The 6,539-nt window shown below is 41.8% G+C and overlaps 1 protein-coding gene across 6 annotated transcripts in view; it reads left to right on the forward strand.

Moving 5' to 3' along the window:
• Positions 1-6,539, forward strand: part of PPP1R13B (protein phosphatase 1 regulatory subunit 13B) — a 169,591-nt gene that overhangs the window by 137,666 nt on the left and 25,386 nt on the right. The window lies entirely within an intron of this gene.

The raw sequence follows: 6,539 nt of genomic DNA on the forward strand, positions 1-6,539 counted from the left end.
TCACTTCCCCTGCAGGGCTCTCACAAATGTGGCCCTTGATAATTTTTTCAAAGACCTTCCCCAGGATAGAAGTGAGGCTGACTGGCCTGTAGTTGCCAGGCTCTTCCTTCCTCCCCTTCTTGAAAATAGGGACCACGCTGGCCCTTTTCCAGTCCTCAGGGACTTGGCCCGAGCACCAGGAGTCCTCAAACAGCCATGCTAATGGCTCCACAATGACACCAGCCAATTCCCTTAGCACCTGCGGTTGAAGGTCATCCGGGCCCATCGACTTGGACACATCTAAGCCCTCCAGGTAATCCTTAACTAGGTCTGAACTAACAGTCGGGGGACTTGCAGTCAGTTCAGTTGATAGGTCATGAAGTGACCTATCAACTTTATATTATGTTGATAGTGGGGAGCAGGGCAACTGGGCTAGTTCTTGCTGAGGCTCTAAGACCAGGCTGTCCAGCTCCAGGGACCACCTCCAGCCTCCACTGCAGGGGCACCAAACTCCTCTTCCCACCTGCCCCCTGGCTGCATAGTACAGCTCCTTTCTCCTTCGCCTCCCGGCCACACACTCTGCATGGGCAGCCTGGCTTCCTGCTGCCAAGTGTGCAACACCCCTACTCCCTCCTGGCCTCATGTTGTACAGACAGCCCATCTGCAGCACATAACACAATCGGCCCAACTCCCTTCTTTGCTGCACAGTAGGCAGCCTGAACCCCTCTTGCTGCACTGCCCTACCCCAGGGAGCAGGGGTGGAAATGAGAAGCTGGAGGAGGGAAGGGCTTGGAGACCCTGGTCACCAGTGCCACAGGAACAATGGGAGCAGGCTGGGCAGGAGCCCACAAGGGCATGTTAACCCTCCTGAGCTGCCATTTGGACACTCCTACTCTAAGATGTGTTGTGTTTGACTTAGATTTCTGTGCGACTGTTTTGCCTTGTCCATGAATCCTCAGGCCTAACTTCTCTTGCCTAAGCATTCTTCTGAAAATGAGCTTCAGCTCACAACACTTCTTTTTCTACACTTTTTACTTGGCTTTTTTTTGCAGGAATAGTTGCAATTGGGATCGGAAGCGGTGTAAATTTTAGCTTGATTTATTAATTGAACAGTCTTGTGTTTTGGCTCAAATGTTGCATAGAGTGTATAATGTGAAAATACCAGTGTAACAGCCTGCAATTTTTTCACTGCTCAAATCCACTGATTGCAAATAGTGCAGTTATTGAACTTAATCCAACCTTTTCTACTACAGTTCTTCAAGTGTTAGTAATGCTGTCTTCTGGACAAAGTAGTGCAATATTAAGATTAATTTATCCAAATATACCAGAGTAGTTTGAGAGGTCTAAAACAATTTAATTTTTTGGCTTTTGTTTGTAGATATCTTTTCTATTCCCCTCCCTTTCACTTCTTTCTGAGCACATTTCATAAAGAATTGATAAATGTGCATATGGGTAGAAATGACTAATTTTCATTTATAAAACTATGAAACTGAATTTGCTGTAATGTATTCCTACTTAAACACATAATTTCAATTTCAGATCTTCAAATGATATTACACATTGTAGCTAATATTCATAAAGTGCTTTGCTACAATAATTTTGCTTTATTTTAGTGATGTCAATTTTTAAATAGAAAAAAGTTAAAACATTTAAAAATACCGCATTAGTGCCCCATAAATCTGTCCAAAACACTTACAATAATGGCTGGTCACAAATGGATGTCTCCCTATTTTTGTTTTGTATTGATATTTTCAGGACTGAAGTTTTAAAATGTTTTATTTTAACTAGAAAGTTTTTAGAAACAAACCAAAAATAAATTATGTGGGTTGATCTCTTTTTATTGGGTAAAGTCAGAACTGTTTTAGATTTTCTTTTGGAAAGCCATTAAAATGATCATAAAATTAGCAGTCCTCTATCAGTGGTTTCAAAGCTTTCCTTGGTAGTGGAGCCTGGGGTATTACTACTTATTATAAAGCTCTCTGTCCATCCATCTGAGACTCCAAGATCTGAGAGTCCCTCTCCAGGTTTCAGTGACTTCAAATAAACTCTATCAAGAGACCCAGATCACCAAACTAATGTCGCGTTCTTTTTATAGAGATCATATGCCAGATATTTCTTGCCTCTTTGTGCCAAGGAAATGGCATCCGTGTCATAACCTGATGGTTTCAAGACTTGATCATATTGGTCTTTGTGGATAACACAGTCTTCGTATCTGGATCATTTTAATATTCTTCGTTGTAAATCCAGAGTCAAGTTGCTGTGCTGGTGACCAAAAGATCTCTAGGCTACTCTGATACCAATTCCTGAGGATCCTGAATGCATAGACTGATCTATAGTCATGACAATCATGAATGAGCAGTCCAGACTCTGGCCTATCTTAATTTCTCTCAAAAGATGGAACCCAAGGAATGATGTCTTTAGTAGGAAAGTTTATTCTGCAACCACTTTACATGTTGGAATAACAGACTATCGGGCTTTGCTAACCAGATAAGTCAATTTGCAATGGGTCACACAGTTTATTGACAAGTTTCAGCAGATCTTACAGGAATTCAAGTCCATCTTTTGCCAAAGCAATTCTTCAATAAGAGTAAAATCCCTGGTCACTGGGTTTACAGCAGGGAGGGCCTTCTGGTTTGTTGCATCTTGATTTATCTAAGGAAATTCAGAACAAGCTTCCTTTTTTGATGGACAGAACATGTGTAGCATGAAGACCAAAGATGCTTTATGTTGATTAGAAGACTAAGAGTCTTTGTGTTTATACATCTTGTCCTGTAGGATAAAACTATTTCTGATATGTAATTTTCTCAGGCTCAGTTTTCATCTTCCTATTTCAATAATTGTAAACACTGACTCTCAGGGGGAAGACCACATTATCAAAAGAGAAAGTCGTCCTCTTCCTCTTACTGTTGGTGGCAGCAATCGCTCACAGTTCAGGATGATCATTCCCACAAGTCAAGTAAAGGGTTGTAGACGAGTCTGATGGCTAAGAAGGCCAGTCCTAGAGCTGCAGACTCTCTGGCAGATGCCACAGGTGGCGGTTAAAGAGGTCTTATTTTTTTTTCCTTCCATTTCTGTCTTTTTTTCTGCCTCCAGGGCAAGATGGTTTTCTTCAAAGTAAAATGTACTTTCTCTCACAAAGCATCACCATGTAGCCCTGTCCCGAGCTAGTTTTTCCAAAGTTGTGATGTCAATGCCCCACTTAATGTTCGCCTTGAAGGTGTCCTTGAAGTGTTTCTTCTGGTCCCTGTGTGTCCTTTGTCCTTGAGTGAGTTGGGAGCATAACAGTTGTTTTGGTAAATGTACATCAGGAATGCAATCACAGTGCCCTGTCCAGCACAGTCTATATTGAATAATCAATGCTTCCATACCGGTGTTAGCATCAGTGAGGACACTGGCATTTGTGCAACAATCCTCCCACTTTATACCAAGAATCTTCCCGAGGCAGCACTGGTGAAGGCATACCAGGCTTTTCAGGTGGTCCCTATAGGTCACCCAAGCTTCACAGTTGTAGAGAAAAGTTGGGGTTACCACAGGCTTTTATAATAGGAACTTTGTTTGAATCCTGATGTCATGATTGTTGAACATGTGATGATACAGTCTTCTGAAGGCAGAGCTTGCATTTTGCTGGATCTCATTAGTGTTGGCCTGTTCAACATTCTCCAACTCCTGTCTGTCAGTGAGGATCTTTGCTGGGGAAGTTAACTGGCCTGCATCAGGGTGGTGAAGTAAACACCTTTTGTTTTTCTGATGTTAAGGGTCAGTCCCAGGCACTGGTGTGCTTGAGAGAAGCAGTTAAGGGCTGTTTGTAGGTCCTTCTCAGTATGTGCAATTACAGCACAATCATTGGCGTACTGTAGTTCCACAATCAAGGCTGATTTTAACTTTTGGTTTTGGCACACAGTTGGGAAGGATTGAAAAGATTCACATCCATCCTGTACTCAATGCCAGTGCCATGTGGCAGATGGTCATGGGTGAGCTTCTTGATGACCCCAAGCAAGATGGAAAGCAGAATTGGTGCGATCACGCAGCCCTGCTTGATGCCATTTTGAATAGCAAAGGGCACCACAGTGGCACCACTGCATGGGATGGAGGTTTTCATCTGGTCATGAAGGAGTCTTAGGATGGTGATAAATTTCCCTGGGCAACGAAACTTAGATAAGATCTTCCATAAAGCCTCATGATAAACAGTGTCAAAGGTTTTGGTCAAATTGATAAAGGCCACATATAGTTCCTGGTGGTGTTCTCAGAATTATTCCTGGCATTTTTCACTCCTCTTTACTGTAATGTGATTCTACAATTCATGATTCTATGAAGGTGACTGATCTAGTTCTATAAGGAGCTCTTTCCTTTCTCTCTTTGGTTCCTGTCCTTTTATTTTTCAAGGTTGCTTGATCAGGGGTTATGGTAGACTAATGACTTCTGCAGCGACTCAAGAAGGTTGTGTAATCCAGTTCCATGCTCTGCCTTCTCCCTATCCTACCCCAAGGTGTGTTTGTAAACCCCTCTTGTGAGGGTCTCCTATAGCAAGTGGTAGATTTTGCCTTTGAAGTTGATGCAATGGAACTAGTGTTTCCAGGGAAGGGATTCTATTGCCCAAACTGTGCGATTCCAAAAGGAAAGGTGGTTGGTAGCTTCTGCTGAATCTTGGGAATCACAACACGTACGATGTTGCTTCAAATTGCATATGGTGATGCAGACTTCCATCATATTCTTTTTAGATCACATGGATTTATTCATTACCCTCAGTTTGATGTGTTCATCCTATGCATAGGAAGCATCATTTGTTGCATCAAGAAAGCACTCATGAAATTGATCCAGAGTGCTACTCCTCAACTTCAGCATTGCTCAGAGAGTATTTATGAAATGTCTTTCAGCAGTAGTGGCACATCTAAAGAGAGAGAGCCTGCTTGTTTTACCTTCAATGCTGATTGATTGGAGGAAGTTTATTCAGTTTTTTGCTGCTATATAATGAGTTCTTTGACTGTTTTCTTTACTGAGCTTTATAATCAACCCAGTTAGTAGTATTTGTAAGGACAGATCTCTACATGGTGCCTTCAAGCATCATTTTGTCACAGGAAAGAATTTATAACATTTGTTAGGTATTCATAATAGCTCAAAATCATCTTCTGACATCAGTTGAAGTAATGCTTTTGTTTGTTTGTTCAAATATATGACCATATGTACTCTTGTAGTGCTATTTACCAAGCTTCATTTCAGACCCTTTCAAGGGTCCTGAAGGTAGTCTACCAACCAGGCAGACAAAGCTTGCACACTTCTCACATAGGTCTTCCAGTATAAATCTTAGTGTCTGTACAAAGTTGAACAAATCCACAAGGTGCATGTTGGTGATAACATGGGGTGGAAGACTTACCTAGACCTTTGACAAACTCATGGCCCATGGTCCCTGTTGAACTCTCAAGGTCTTATAATAGCGGTGGAGCTCAGAGCAGTACAACTGGCATACAGATTGCTTCTGCATCTAGGAAAGGACAAACAGTCCAGGTCCTAACTGACAAGATAAGTGTTTTGCCCAAGTAGACAGGAAAAAGTAAGATCAAAACTGTTTGTGAAGAGACCATACTTCTATGGGAATGGGGTATTCAAAATTGTATGAACCTTTGGACAGTGCGTCTGCCAGAGCAAATCAGTGGTTTGGCAGATAATTTAAGCAGGACAACTTTGTCATCATGTAAGATGTGAATCTGAAAATGTGGAGTTCCTTGTAACTTTTTGCAGCCAGTGATAACAAGCTGCCACAACTTCTGTCATCACTCTCAGGACCAGTCTAGTCCTCCACCAAGACCACTTGTCTTAGCATTTGATAGCATGGAAATTATGTGGCTAATATCAGTGGAAAGAAGTTGTTCAGTATAATTTCAAGGAAATCTATTTTAGAGCGGTGGGGGGAGGAACCTTTACCGGATGCATGTGCAGTGCAAGTGGAAGGATTTTTCCTTGTGGATTTCTCAGCGTGGAGTTGCTCATTGGAATCTCCAGTTCCTGAAACACTGAACTAATTTGCTTGGTTTTAAAAGCAGTTAGGACTGTCACTTTGTTCACAGTTCAGTTAATTGGATCTGTGCACAAGTCCCCAGTCCAAAATGGACAGTTTGCCCATTTTAGATGATCTGCAATCTTTTCTCATTCAGTTGTTCAGATTTTTAAGATTTTTGTCATAGATTTTCCACTTGTTAGAAAAATTTCCTCCTCTTGGGATTGGTATTTAGTACCTGCCTTCACTGATGAAGCTTCCACTTGAATTCATGACATCATAGTCAAATACTGCCCTTGACTAAAGTCAGTATTCTTGATGGGGATTGCCTCTGCCAGGAAAGAGGGTGAGACTCATGCTCTGATGGCTGTTGATTTAAAGATTGGTATCCTGTGCATGGGATGAATGTGCACTGAGCATGGGATCCCCTTGTATAAAATAGTCATAGTTCACTGTAAGGTAAGGCATCCTTTTTTTTTTCTCCTCAGTCTTTGCCTTACGCATTTGTTTCCCTTCTGCTTCATCTTCCTTGCTTTCTTATATTAATCTCTCTCTCTCTCTCTCTCTC

The sequence above is a fragment of the Gavialis gangeticus genome, unplaced genomic scaffold (assembly GCF_001723915.1).
Source record: "Gavialis gangeticus isolate Ggan-Ray unplaced genomic scaffold, GavGan_comp1, whole genome shotgun sequence".
Lineage (NCBI taxonomy): Eukaryota > Metazoa > Chordata > Crocodylia > Gavialidae > Gavialis > Gavialis gangeticus.